The 15,380-nt window shown below is 53.6% G+C and overlaps 1 protein-coding gene across 3 annotated transcripts in view; it reads right to left on the bottom strand.

Annotated features, from left to right (window-relative positions):
* DNAJC5 (DnaJ heat shock protein family (Hsp40) member C5) overlaps positions 1-14,215 on the bottom strand; it is a 31,296-nt gene extending 17,081 nt beyond the window's left edge. Inside the window, exon 1 of one of the 3 annotated variants that reach the window (XR_004421771.1) lies at positions 14,016-14,215. The gene's annotated coding sequence lies outside the window, so the exon portion shown is untranslated. Of the gene's footprint in view, positions 1-13,974; positions 13,990-14,015 lie in introns of those variants that run through there. The other 2 variants (XM_033094307.1, XM_033094308.1) reach the window with 2 other exon arrangements.
* Between the last annotated feature and the right edge of the window lie 1,165 nt (positions 14,216-15,380).

Here is a 15,380-nt window from a genome sequence, read left to right on the forward strand (position 1 = left end):
GAGCTGGTGGCGTGTGTGCAGCTGAAGCCCACACGCTCGGCTGCCCTCCTGTTTCCTTGGGGCGACGAGCAGAGTGCACGCCAGCGGCCACCTGAAGCAGCACCTCACCGCTGTTTTCCTGAAGCTGTTTCAACCTGTTTTAACTAAATTTCAAAGGCACTTCTGAGACCCACGTCAAGCTCTGGCGAGCAGGCCCGTCCGCGTGAACTGCACTTCTGCACCACAGGTCTGTCCCCAGGCTGCATTCCAGGAGGGTTAAGCCGCGTCCTCCGGCTGCACCTTCCTTAGTGACATCGTATCTCTGAAAACAAAAGGCCATGTTCTGCACACGTGTGGCGCAGCCTGCCACGCTGCCACAAAGAGCAGTGGGGCCGGCCCAGGCCGCCCGGACCAGCCAGCACACACAGGATGGTGGCGTAGCCATGAGCTCCAAACTGTCAGTCGCCAAGCACGGGCGGGAGGGCTTCCTGGAAGACGCAGGCCTCTTCCATGCTACTGCCGGGGCGTCTGTGAAGCACAGCCCTGCTCCCGCACCACCCCACTGGCCACAGCCGTCACAGCTCCCCAGCCGGCCCTACACGGCCCTTTGGGAAGCAGGTCGCGCCCACTGGCCTGCGGACTAACAGGTGGACCACTGACTCGCAGGCACAGGCAGTGCTGTCACACGTCCTCCGGCTCTCCTGAACCCCTGCGCCCTTCACGTGGGGAACTCCTACCTAGACCTCGGGACCCCGCAGAGCACCTGGCTCAGGCCACCTCTGCTGGCCGCAGCTCCGACGTCTGGGCCTGGAGCGCAAAGCACGTGCCGTGTGTCACGCTCCGGCCTCCAAGCTGGACATTCGGCCGTGAACAAGTGAGCGCAGCACACAAGGCCCTGCTGATGCCCCTTAGAAAACGGAGATCTTCAGGGAGAGCAGGGACCCTGACTGCTGTACCTCCAGGTGTTTTGTTTAAAGAGCTGCTGCTGAATGGGACCTACTGTTGGGCGAAATCAGATGCCAACTTCACAGAACAGATTTGAAAATATCTTAAAAGGGTTGTTCGTTCTGCTTTTAATATTTTATTACGTAGTATTTATGCCCAGGAAGGACTATATGGAAAACGTAAGTTACGATCCATAGTGACAAGATAAATACCGTGACCCCCCCTTCCATTGACAAACCAGGAAATGACCAACACCTTGAAGCTTCTTCCCGTGTCCATCACCCTGAATTATTTACCCCCTTGCTTTAAAAATCACCTCGTGCTTCTCCCTCAACACTATTTTAGTTTTAATTTTTTGAGCTTAAAAACAGGTCTAACACTGGGTGGCTCTCTGCGGCCGTCAGGTCCACCCACACTGCTGGCTGCGGCTGTAACACACTCATTTCCAGCACAGGACAGACCAGCCCCCGCGGTGAGGTCACCACGACTTATCACTGCACTCGCGTCGGCGGGCGCTCGGCTCTGCTCTTACAGGGCTGCCCTGAAACCCCAAAGGGATCCCCCTGTATGAGTTTCTGGAGTGCAGTGCCAGAAACGCAGGGGGGGGTGCAGTTGGCGTACCTGGGTGAGGGGCAGGCGTAGACAGTGGGGGACTTACAGCAACGGAAAATAAACACAGGAGACGTGTTCGGCGTCTTCCCTCATTTGGCAAATTCAAGTTCAGACTACAGCAATTGAAAAATAAAACAAAGGGAGGAAGGAAGGGAAACTGCGAGACATCACCACACACTTATCAGAACTGCTTTAAAAGATAACCAGCAACACGAGTGGGGTGAACTATGCACGCCTAGAACCCTCAGCACGGGGGACACCGAATGCGGTGGCCATACTGGAACAGTTTGGAAGTTTCCCATAAAGTTGAGAGCAGACTCATCACATGGTCCAGAATTGCACGCCTAAGCATTTATCCAAGAGAAATGAAAACAGATGTTCACACAAAACCTGCTGTGGACACGTGTAACCACCAAGCCCAGAAGCAACGCGTGTGTCCTTGCGAATGACACGATGGACAAAGGACGCAGCCACCCACGCCACCTGGACGACTCGCAACACCACCACGCTGAGTGTCAGCCAGTCTCAAAGGCACGGGCGCTGGGTCCACATACGCACACAGCGGGGGAAGCGGATGCCAGGGCAGGCGTGTGGGCAGGGTGTCCCACATCCTGAGTGGGCGAGGCCACCCGATCTGTATGCTACACCTCAGAGAACTAACCACACCACAAATAGGGTCAATTTTACCGAATGTTTATTTGAAAGTAAAAGAAAAAAATCTGGGTTTGCATGTTTTGTCTGTGACTTAGTTTTCTAGTTAGTCATTTTTATTGCAGTTTACAAAACTCTCATCAGTCTGTGACAGACTAGAAATTAAAAATCAAATAAAATCTGGTCCTTCACCAAACAGTTTAGGAAGAACTGCTGTAGGGTATGTCCCTAAACAGGGAACCTCGGGTCCCAGACACCCAGCAGGCTCGGCGTGTGGAGGACGCCCAGGGCTGCCCAGACCATCGCAGGGACCTGCGTGCTCCGGCCACCCCCACCTCAACCAGGACCGGCACTGCCCACTGCCACGCGGGCAGAACAGCACCTCGCCCACCAGAATCCATCCCATGCGGGCTGCCGGGGGCGAGTGTGCCCAGTACCTGCACCAGGAAGGCCCGGTGACCGCAGGGCTTGTCCACGTGTCCAGGATACCCGTCCTTTACTGGTTATAAATGCTACAGATATCCTCTGTTAGCTTGTACTTCTTTTCACTTATCACGGTGTCTTTCAATGAATGTAAGTTCAATTTTTCTGTTGTGGTGAAAACCCGAAAACTTATCACCTTAACCATTTTAAATGGACAGTTCAGTATTCTTAACTATATGTGTTGTTGTATAACAGGACCCACAAGTTCTTGATTTTTATGTAATTGAATATACCAAATCTTTGTAAACCTACCAATCTTTCCCCCATCTCTGTTCAATCAATTCTTCTCAATACCAAGATAAAAAGTAAATTGTCCTATACTTTCTTCTAAACTTTTGTCATCCACAGGCGACTTGCTCCACGTGGGCCTAATCTGGGCATGAGACACAGTCGCACTCCAGCTGTCCCATGATGCCCAGGGCCCCGTCCCAGGAGTCCCGCGTGGCCTGTCCTCCCTGGACCTGCAAGCATCCTGGCTCACTGCAAATGCCCAGGGTGAGGGCTTCGGGGGCTTCCGACGGCTGACGCTTGGACAGCACGGTTCCAGCTGCACGGGGCCCAGGTACGTGTGGGATTTTCTGTGACCTGCGCGTTCTCACTGTGTTGTCAGGGGTCGGCTCCGGAGTTGAGAGCCCTCCTATGCAGAGGGCTGGCTGCAGTCACACTCGGGTTTCCCACTGCATAGGTGGCCAGCACCCCATCCCCAGCTGCTCATGGGTCAACTGCATTCTGTTCCTTCCTTAGCAGTTTATTCAAAAACCTCTAAAATTATGTGAGGCAGTGTCAAAACCTTTTACAAAAGCTCCAAATTCTTTGCTATTTCTACACACATCATTAGACAATACTGCCTAAAACCACTGTATTTTAATACAAGCATCCATTAGGAAGACGTGGGTTTTAAAGGCAATTATAGGGAAGCCAGCGAATCACTCCTTCTCCCCCTCCCCTCCCTTCCCCTCCCCCTCCCCTCCCCTCCCAGGTGTGTACCACCCTCCCCCCCAACCCCGCATCCCTGAGCCCAGGCTTCCTGCCCTGAAGTCTGGCGGTGCCATGCAGCAGTGGGGACAGGGCCACGCCATGGGCCTCTCACTGCCTCTGGGGACGCCTGAGATGCCGCGGCCTCCAGCCTCCCAGCCCGTGGCGGGTCCACCCAGGAAATGTGCTGGACAGGCACCCTCACGAGAACAGAACGCTCACAGGAAAGTTCCAGGCCACAAAGATAACACACTGTACGCATATGACACACAGTCTGAAGCTACAGAAGCTAGGAAGAAAAAGGCTAAGTGTAAGGAAAAGGCTATGAGGAAGCCTGAGCAGAGAGGGCGCCCTCTAGCAAGACAATGTAATCAGAGCAGGGACCTTGGTCCTATACTAAACATTGTTTCCACATGTGGAAACAATGTAATCATTCTATGGATCTTCAGCAATAAACTTAGAGACAAGCAACTTTATGGTCACAAAACAACACAAATTTCTCTGCCTCAGTGCAAAGGTAGAACCTACAACACTCAGAGGAAGAGGAAGAGGGAAGGGACGACATAGTCAAGGACACTCAAGTTAGAGGCGGCAGACGATGTGTGTTGCTGATGGAGCACGACACAGTGACGTCACACAGACCAAGGGAGGCACCCAAGGGCCACCAGGGTGGCTGTCATACTGCGAAAAGAGAACAAAGGTGCCACACGCTGCTTCAGCTCAGGACAGAAGGTGCATGTAATCCGTCAGGTGAAGGTTGGGAAACAGTGGCTGGTGAGATGCAAGTGAGCAGCAAAACACCTCTGGTGGGGGAGAGAAGGTGGGGGAGTCTGGGAAGGTCCTGCCGCTTTCCTCAGACACACTGGACCCAGCCCCACACAAGAAAAATGGCTAAAAATAAAAACACTAAAAATCTGCTCTGAAGACAGCTGAATTCTAATCCTTAGAGCAATCTTCATCTAAAATCTGCAAAGAACCAGTGGCCAAAGGGCACTCAAGAAGCAGGTGGTCTAATATCTGGTGATGGAAGGAGAACTGACTCTGGGTGGTAAACACACAATGGGATTTATAGACGATGTGATACAGAATCGCACACCTGAAACCTATGTAACTTTACTAACAATTGTCACCCCAATAAACTTAAAAAAAAAAAAAAGCAGGTGAGCCTTGAGCACATGCCCCAGGAAGGGGGCCAGCTACCACCAGTGCTGGGGACAGACTGAGAACAGTGAAAAGGCTCAGAAGCCCAGCATGTCTAACTCTGAAGTTATCATCTACTCCAAAATAAAAAAGTTAATACACCGCACAGTAGAAGGAACTGGCCACCAATTAACTACAGGCTGCGATCAAACCATACGGCGAATTTTAAATTTTTAAAAATGTATTGCAGTAAAAGACACATTGGCATTAATCCCCCTCAAAATACTCCCTTCGCTTCACACACACTTATCCCATCGTTCTTGCCACTTTCTGAAGCAGTTCTGGAAGTCCTCTTTTGTAAGTGTCTTTAGTTGTGCTGTCCTGGCTGCCTCGATGTCCTGAATCATTTTAACTTTGGGGAAGAGGCAGAAGTCACACGGTGCCAGATCCAGTGAATAAGATGAAGACACACTGTAACGTTTTGATTTGACAGAAATTGCCGTGTACCAACCAGAAGCCATGTGTGACATGGAGCATTGTCATGATGGAGGATGTTTACCGCACACTTTGAAACACCTTCTTTCAACCATAGCTCACTGCCTACTGACTGCACGGAACAAGCTGAAACTTGTCACACTCTGTTACTAAGTTTCGATGTGCCCCTCCCCGTATTGAAGATCCCTGCCTTTCCGCTGGATGGCCCTCGGCAGCAGCAGTCACTGTATTTTGTGATCACAACAGAAAGCCTCCGCATCACACATCGCTTCTGGCACGGCAATTTCTGTCAAATACAAACATTACGGGTGTCCTCATCCACCATTTTCACCAGCTCTGGCACCGTGCGACTTCTGGCTCTTCCCCAAAGTCAAAACGATTCAGGACATGGAGGCAGCCATGACAGTGCAACTAAAGACACTCAGGAAAGAGGACTTCCAGAACTGCTTCAGAAAGTGGCAAGAACAGTGGGATAAGTGTGTTTGAAGCGAGGGGGCGTATTTTGAGGGGGATTAATGGAAATGTGTCTTTTAGTGTGATGAATTTTTTTTTATTTAGACATTCACCGTATTGTTTGATCACACCTCGTATCTGAAGAAGTTATAAGCAGTCGTCAACAAACGTGGAAGGCAGAAAAGAGACGATGCTAAGTGTCACACAGTCTTCTGTTATCTCCATTCCCACCTTACAACGAATTTCAAATGTAAGTAATTCCTCAAGTTGCTGGAAATACAGGAACCCCCGAAGATTTCACCTTTCCTCCTTAATTCTGAGAATAAAAAGCAGCACTGATGCTCAGCCTCAAAACAGAGGCTGAGAGGAATAAAAAGAAGAAAACGGTCACTTCTTTAGGGATGACCCCCCACCAACGTTCAAGGTGTGGGACGCAACCAGCCTGACCGGGCATAGGGACGGTCAATACACCCTGTACTGGTCACAAAGAAGAGTGTCCATGGATTCCGGCACTGAAAGAAAACCAATTCTGCCCTCACAATTACACAGCCAGCAGAAGCACCAAGCCTGGCACCCCTGGCTGCAGACATTTGAGGAAGAACCGTAAAGCGCCCCCCAGGGCTGCGCCTCGTCCAGAACCGTGGTCTCCCCAGTGGTAAAACCGAGCAACTGCCCTGGTCCTGGCAGGGCAGTTGGTAAATGTACATTCATTTTATCGTAGTAGGGACGTGTGTCCAGACACCAAGTAAGGTTATTGTGTAGTGAACCGACGCTCAGGGAACAGTAAGTCCAAGGAAAGGGAGGTGAGAAGCTGAGCAAAGTAACTCCAGCTAAGAGCTTCAGTCCGAGGAGGGCCAAACGACGCGGGCATTCTCAAAGCCCATTTCAGAGGGGGCTGCCTCTGGCCCCTTTGCCAGTGGCCTTCTGGGTCCTTCCTGCTCACCATCGAGTGGGAATAGCAGGGAAGGGAACGGACGGCACGCAATGAGGCCTTGGGCAGGATGCCACCTGCAATCCCTCGTACGCGTACACAGGGCCCAGCGCCAGCTCAGACCCCTACCCCCAGAGCACAGCCGACAGACACACGGCCGGTCCCCCCGTCACTGCACTGCAGCCGGCAAGGCCTCGCCTGTGCACAGCAGCAGAGGAAGATTCCAGGGCGCAACCATCACTATGACCAAAGACGTCCGGAAAACCTTATTTCCAAATCTAAACATGAACCAACGGGGAGAGAAAGTGTCCCTCGACACAGTGACGTGCTTTGGGCTTGGGGTGCTGGTGCTCCAACCTCACAACACCCAAAGTCTCAGTGTGCGTCTCAGGCCGTCAGGCACCTGCTGCTCCCCAGGCTCCCTGCACCTGGATCTGGCAGGAGGGGGAACTGAGGATGGACAGAGTCCGCCCTCGTGAGTGGCCCCGGGAGAAATGCTCTCATCATCTGCAGGTCATCTCGACTCCAAATACGTGAACACACGCACGACCACAAGCACAGCCACTCGGGACAGGCAGGCTGAGGGGCCTGTTTAAACATTCCGGGACAGCCCCAGGCTCAGGGCCATCACTGCATGACACTGACAAGCAAGTGACCCACCACCCTGCGTACAGCTCCGCCCCCAGGGTGGATCGGATGCCCCAACAGGGCTGACTCCAGAACGGAAGCTCGAGACACACCCGTGGGGGAAGCGTTCATAACATGCGACAGATGAGGCAGCATGTCTTCTGCGTCTCCACGAGGTACACACCCGAAACACAGCTGCTGGTCCCAACACCACCGCCCCGCCTGGGTGCACACGTCCCCGGGGGAGGCGGCTGGCTGTGTCCCACATGGTGATGGCCTCTGGAGAAGCAGACAGACTGGCTTCCAAGCGACTGCCTGCCCGTGACCACGACCAGATCAAACTATTCCTCAAACCTCGTATGCAGCCAAGTATAAGGTGCCAATTACATCATGACAAGCCAACTGTGAGACGCCTGGTGTCAGAGGTGGTGGGTGTGAAAACGGAAAGCAGTACAACGGTGACAAGTCGTGATCACTGCTGCAATTTGCCAACACTGCGCTACAATTCAGGGAGCTCCTACCACGGCAGGCACGGAGGGGCACACGTGCCCTGGACCCACTGAGCGTGCCCAGAAGTCTGCTGCTCGGGCTGCCAGTCCAGTGGGGGTGGGTGGGCAGCTCTGGGGTCACCTGCTGGGCCCCGTGACGGGGCGAGTTAGTGGACACCTCCACGTCTCCATTGCCCAGTGGGGATGGAGACCGTCTCGCACGGTGTCTGGGAGGGAGCGTGTCAAGTGCTTATGACAGTGCCAGGTACACAGGGGACAGCAGCAAGCAGCCTTCACCAAGACCTCCGCTTCCCCGACGACAAGGCCGAGGGAGGCCCAGGACGTGGAGCAGTCCACTCGAGGCCACTGAGCTCGGCAAGGGCTGCACACTGAGTCCGGCATGCTTCTCGGCACCCGTTTCACAAACGGGGGCACGTCTTCCTGAGCCCCACAACTGGCCTTCTTGCACATTAAGTCTTACCTGAGCACGGCACTGTATCAGCCCTCCCCTTATTTTTTAAACAAAAATAAACACACATATAGACCAAGTGTATAATGCTGAGTCGAAGTTAAGCTGGTTATAATTTATTTAACTGTTCGCTGGAACACTAGTATTAACTACTGCTGCACACATTCCTTCTCGGGGAGACCTACCTTCAAGCCTTTAAGGGCTGCCATCTAATTCAGTGAGGCTGACTAAGTGCTGTCCACTAGTCACGCTCTGGGACCACCCGGGGCCACCACCACCAAGAAGATGAGCCGTCCAGCAGCTGGATGGCCGTTCTGGAGCGAGGACAGGGCAGAGGCCGTGTATCTCCCCAGCTCTGCTTCACAATATACTGCGACTATGACAGCCTGAGATAGGCCACAGGAAAAGGCACCAAGCACAGCATCTCCCCAAACCAGAGCGGGTCGGGTGCCAGGCTGTGCCACTCCCACCTGTTTGCAGCTCAACTCACTGGCCTGAGCACATGTAGTCAGAGCCAGACCACATGGCCGCCAACCGCCAACAGACCCTCAGAGGATGGGCCACAGCTCCCCTTGCATGGGGCGTTTCATAAAGTGACAGCAGGGACACGCGCATGAGGCAAGGATGGGTGCCACATGAACACTACGTGCCAGGGAGCAAAGGGTGCGGCTGGTGACAGTCAGTCAGGATCAGCCAACCTGGTGGCGAGGCAGGAGAAACCAGCACCAACAGAAACGGCACTCTGAGAGGTGTAAATCCTGTGTTGTCACTTTAACACGCGTGACAGTGTATTTGTGTGTATTCAATCACACCTTTAGGCATTCAACCACACCTGTATACTGGAGAAAACACAGTGACCCTCAGTTTCCTTATCTATAAACTGGGTTAACAGCTACCCTGCAAGGCTGCTCTGAGGACACGGCACAAGTGCGCTGAGTCACCCTGGCCCTTCACAAACACAGGCTGGGTCATTTCAGAGGGTTTCCTATGGGGGAGGGGCATCCTCTAAGTGAACTTCATGAGAAACCTGCTGGTTCAAACAGAGAGCAACTTAACTGGCACTGGTTAAGAAATACCTCACAGATAACCGTCATCCGTAACTGTAGACTTTCTAGTTTCATCACAAAATGAAACAGGACCATTAGATGCCTCAAAATCTGAACTTCGCATGTGATCCAAAATAGAAGATGAATACAGTCCAGTAAAAGCCATTATCCAGAACACAACTTCTGTTTTAGTCAACTTAAAAAAGGGATGTTGACTGGTTTCATGCATTTAAAAAAATTCATTTATGACTAACCTTTTTATTTTACTTATAACTAAGTTCCTATTTTAGAGGACACAGCAAATTTTATTGCAACTGGAAAAACCTCAGATTTTAACATCAAACACCACAGCAGCAGCTTAATGACGACCAAGATGTAAAGTGGTAAAATCCCATATGGGTGGGAAAAAGACACACACTGACAGAACATAAACTTGTAATAGATGACAAAAATCATAACGTCTGTACTCTCTGATCCAGAATTTTCCACTATTTATCTTAGCGAAACCCTCTCACAATACATTTAACACTGCTACTTAATAAAGAAAAATTAAATGGGACTGCCTAGCTAAAAACTACACGTTTGCTAAATCCCTTCCAAAAGCAGAACTAAAAACTAAAAGTCAGGCGGAGGCAGCCACTGCTCTGCAGGGCGGGGGTCACTCCTGTCCGACGCCGACAGCTTCTTCCCAAAGGGCACTGTCCGCCAGGAACCCACAGTCACCTGTGTCCTTGGGCCTCAGACCCTGGAGGAACGCGGGGTTAGAACAAGACAGGAGATCTGTCACTGCACCCAGTGACAAAAACAGGCACAGGGCTGGGAGAGCTCTGAGAAACGGGCCGGCCACCGCACAGCCAGCCAGGAGCGCACAGCGACCGGGTGGCCCGGCAGCATTCCCAGCTGCAGCTTTACAATCAGTTTGTACAGAATTCCTCCGCAACAGCAATGGAGACACCAAATGACTGTACCTTTTGTCTTGTAAAACACCATGTTTGCTGGCCATACACGTCCAATGTAGACAAATTAAAAGGACGATAAAGTTACAAATAACCCGTGACGACGGATAAGGTTCACTCACAGTCATAATTCAAGGAATAGTCACGACAACTAACAGTGATCACGCCACTTAAAAATATTAGTCAGGTTTAACATACAAAGGTTTCCACCACACAACTGTTTTAAAACCCATTCACGCAGATACCTGTACAATGCAGAATGACTGTGGAATCAAGTGAAACTTTAATGCATACAGACCAGTCCTGAAAAGCAAACTGCTTAGGACGCCATTTTCACTGACCCCCAAAGCCGGTCTCACTCCCGACTTCCTTCTTTAGAGAATGAGATGCTACACTTCATTTCTGCAATTTCAGTGTTAACTACCAATGCGTTTGCAAAATTCTTAAAATTTAAGACTATTTTCATTTGCTGAGGACCTAAATTTATTAAATATCTGCCAGAACCAAGAAGCGGGGCGGAATGCATTATTTCACTGACACTACTCAAACAAAGCGAACGCAGAGGACAAAACACAAATCTGAAGGAAAGGCTGTTGGGGAATGTAATCCCTAAACCTCGGGTGCCGGACAGCAGACTCGGGCTAATCCCGCCTGAGCATGTCATTCTCATCGAGCTGGCCCTGGTGCCAGGCCAGGAGGCGGGCAGCAAAGGCACAGCAATTCCCTCTGGTAAGGGAGGGGTAGCGTTTTCTCACTTTTCAGCATCTCTGTTGACCAGATAGCTCTCCACTTGTCATCTCCTGTACCCCGCCCCCCTCCAGGCAGGCAAGGCAAGTGCCATGACCCTCCTTTTAGTGCTGCTTGTCCTCTTTCGGGAAGGAAAGCCTGGCACGGACCCCACGGACACACGGGGAGCACTAGGACAGAGCAGGAGGTGTCTGCGGCCCCCAAACGCACTACTCTAACCCTTCGGTTCATCCCAGGGGTGCCGCCGTTTCCACTGACAAGCAGACGGCACTCACCAGGCAGGGCACCAGCAAGAGTAGGAGTCTCCCCTACTTGTTGTGCAAGAATCCGTCCCCCGGAGGCAGCGGGGTCTGTTTCCGTACTGGAAAAGCGGCTGCCGTCGTGGCTGAGGTCTGGTTTGCCTACGGCATTGCACGCTCCAGCCCTGTCCCGTGCACTTTACAGGAAGGGGCAGGCATTTTCCAAGGGCGGTATGTGTGCATACCATGACTCTAGAAGGAAACTCCCATGTTACAGGCCTTATCTTGACCTCTAGGCTCACTGCATTTTAGTCATTCATTCAATGAACACTGCTGAACGCCTGCTACACCCCAGGACCGAGAGCCCCTCATATCTGGGTCAGCAGCTGGCTATGGGATTCTGCATGATGGCGTCAAGTAGGCGGTCAGACAGGGACCAGTACAGGAGGCCCGAATTCAAGCCCTAGGTCTGAGAGTGAGCAGGCACTGGTCTCCAGGGTACCTCACAACTGAGCACAGTGGCACCCACCCTCTGCAAGTGAGGGGACTCAAGGACAAAGGTGGTGCAGAAATTGAAGCCCCGGACATTAAGAGCCGCCTGAGCATCACAGGAACACCCACCTACCCGCTCGGAGCTAAGGTGGGCACGAGGTGAAGGTTCCAGACACGACCCCAGAGTCCTTCAGTCACAAAGCAGGACCCAGTTTGGCTCCGTCACAGCAGCACAGTGACAACAGCTCACTTTCCAACAGATTACTCCCCCTCCCTCCACTTAACCAACCCATGTCACCCGGTATTAAGACCAGCATGTGGGATTTTGTGTTTTTTTTGGGGGGATAACCAAACACAAAATTTCTGAAAGCATTATCACCACTGGAGATCTGACTTTAAAAGCTTTATTATTTTGGAATAATCATTATTTTGAAAGACTCACAGGGAGGTCCCAAGCACCTCTGATCTGCCTGGTAACTGGCTGTCTGCGCCCAAAGGGCAGGCGACTTGCCACAGACCTCCCTCGGAACCCAGTACCCCTCAGTGCTCAGTACTCACCCACGATGACTTCCAAATGACAAAGTCATCGTATCACCCAGCTGTCAGTAGGCTCGTAGCTTTCATTTACTCAACAAGTATTTACTGGACACACAGTATTGCCAGCAACTGCTCTTTGCACAGAAAAGTCTCTCCATGGACCTTACCTCATAGTAAGATAGTAAGTGTAACAAACACGTATATTAAATAGGACATTAAAACAATTAGGTGCTGTGGGAAATCAGGGAAGGGAGACAGGAAACAGGAGGCAGCAGACTGAAATTTGAGAGAGAGTATTCAGGGAAGGCCTGGCCTCAGGGAGCATGGGGGTGAGGAAGTGGAGTGTTCCGGGCAGACCTGAAACCAGCATGTGTGTTTGCTCAGAGCGCAGCAAACAGGAGGGGGCAGTGAGTCAGGAGACAGGCCACACAAGGGTGGGGATGGCCCAACAGGGGTTGTCATCCAGAGGCCACAGAGGCTCACAGTCTCCCCCACACGCCCCAGTGTCTGCTCAGCACACAACCCCTCCAACACTCTGCTTTCACCATGGCCGAAGGCGCCCTGTAACACTCATCTCCCGGAGTCCAGTGCTGGTACACGATCACCACCCACAATGACCGCTGGGAGACAATGCCGTCTGCACCTCCCAGGCACGTCTGCTACACAGCCGGCCAGCCATGCTATCGAGTCCTAATACCGCGACACAGGTGAACGGAGAACAGTCCAGTATGACATCTCCCAAAGGCTTCTCATCTCATCTCCCATCTGACACATTCCTCAATCCTGAAATTCAGCACATTTAACAAGAGAAAAGCCAAGTAAATGAACACAGGTCCTCTGGCTAGCTTCGCCTTTGCGCAACCATGGTAACAGATAAGGCCACTTTTTGATTTGATGATCTTGTCATCAAGACGGTTTTTAAACAGACAACTCAGTCAGGAAAAGGTGTCTAACAATCCAAACACAGCACCGATTAGGTTATGACCGGCTGGTTAAAACGCCCCGTCAAGCCTAAACCTAGGAACAGAAAAAGAATAGAACCGGAAACTTTTGCTTCCTTTCCCTGTGTGACACAACTGAGTGAATTTTGAGAAATCACCACTCGGGCACATGGAAGAGGCACTCCTTAATCCGCCACCGCACGGACATTAACACACAGGCAGGCAAAGACCCTCTAGTCACGGGGACAGCTGGAGCGGAGAGAGAAGGCTGCGCGGTCGCCGCGACCTGGAAGAACCGGGATGGCCTGGCGGCGCAGCGCACCGACCCGCGCGACCCCCGGAGTGCGGCCCCACCCACGCGCGAACGCAGGCCCGCTCGGGGGACCGACGAGCGCACGCCGCACCTCGCGCACCCAGCGGCACCCCCGCGTGCTCCGGAGGGCGCAGACCCCGCGGGTCGACCCTGACAAAGACACGCGCGGCGCCGGCCCCCGCGGTGGGCGCACCTTTCCGCCCGCCCGGGGGTCGCCCCGCCGCCGGGTCTCTGTCCAAACCGCAGCGCCCACCGGCCCCCGCCGCAGCAGCGCTCCGGGGAAGCTCCTCCCCGCAGACCCCGCGCCCCGGCCCGGAGCGAGGGTCGCCGCCATTTCCGGCTGCGGGCGCGCCGCCCAGCGCCCCGAGGTCCCCATCACACCCGGCCGCCCCCCGACTTCATTCCGAGGCCCCCGCACAGCCCCGCCACAGCCTCGCCCCGCGCCCGCCACCCACCGCGTCTGACGCGAGGCCCGCTGGGCCCGCCGCGAGCTCACCTGTCCGCGCGCCCGTCCACCCGCCCGCCCGCCGACTCCGCGGCTCCGCGACTCCGCGGCTCCGCTCCGCGACGCTGCTGGGCAGCCGGCCGACGCGCTCCTCAGCCGGGGCTGCACCTCGGGGACCCCGGGCGTCGGCGGCAGCGGCGGGGGCAGCGGCAGAGGGCGCGGGAGCAGTACCGGCAGAGGCGGGGGCGCGCACGCTCACGCACGCACCCGCACCGGCGCGCGCGCCCCCGGAAGGACGTGGGCTCCGGCGAGTCGCAGTCGCGGACGAGGCAGGCCGCGCGTGCGCCCAGAGCACTAGGCAGAGGCTCCGCCCATCTAGGGGCGGAGTCCCAAATGACAGCCCTGGGGCCGAGGCCCCAGAACTGTGGGCGGAGCTTGTTCTGTGGAGCCGGAAGCGCCTGCCGCCAGGCGATGGCGACGCCTGCGGCGGACGCCCAAGGTGCTCTTAGGTGAGCGGGCAGGTGCTGCGGCGAGCCGCACGGAAGAAGAGGTGGGGGGACTTGTCTCGAAACTGAGTGTACAGCGCTTTACGTAAGGTGGAGAAAACGTAATTGTCATCAAAGAACGCGAGAGGGAACTGGTGAGAGATGACCCGGAGGCCGACGCCCCCCAACCAGCCACTGTTGGGGACTGACGTCTGCTCCTCCCTAGAGCGCAGAGATAGGACTTCCTTCCTGCGCAGTCACCAAAGGGCCACTTCCATCATTCAGTCACCCCCCACCCCCACCAGAATCACCTACAAATGGCGTGGAAGGGCAGAAACCAACTTTCCCTTCCCTCCACGAGAGAGGGGAGACCTTCCCTATGTAGACTCCTGTAACGGAGTACCTGCTCTGTTCCTCCTACAGCGATATGTGACGGTTTTCATCCTAAAAGCTACTCCCACAGGCCTTTCTGGTCAGTGCTCCTGCCTCTGGGCTTCCACTCTTGCCATTGGCCATTTGTCTTCTTATAACAAAAACCTGATGACATCCAAGGCTTCCTATGACAGTAAAATTCAAACTCTTGGCCAACAAGCCCCGGCCCCCATCTACCTCTGCCCTCTTACACCTCTTTACCATCATGCTGGCCCTGGACTGCCCAGTTGGTCCCAGGCTCTGGACCTATAAGTGGCAGAGAGCTCGGGAAGTCTCCTGGCAGTCACTAAACTGTGCAATATCAAGCAGGCAGCAAGAAAAGGCCCATGAAAACCAAGCAGCAGAAAGGCCAGGCTGATATCTGTGTCTGTTGATTCAGCGGGTGAAAGATCTGGGGCCAGAATCATAGGATAAATAAGACAAGAAGGAGTGGGCACCAATTTCAGACTGAAGCTGAAGCCGTGTCCAGCCTGCGTTGGGAGCTACAAAAACAAATGAA

Source organism: Rhinolophus ferrumequinum, chromosome 23 (genome assembly GCF_004115265.2).
Source record: "Rhinolophus ferrumequinum isolate MPI-CBG mRhiFer1 chromosome 23, mRhiFer1_v1.p, whole genome shotgun sequence".
Classification (NCBI taxonomy): domain Eukaryota; kingdom Metazoa; phylum Chordata; class Mammalia; order Chiroptera; family Rhinolophidae; genus Rhinolophus; species Rhinolophus ferrumequinum.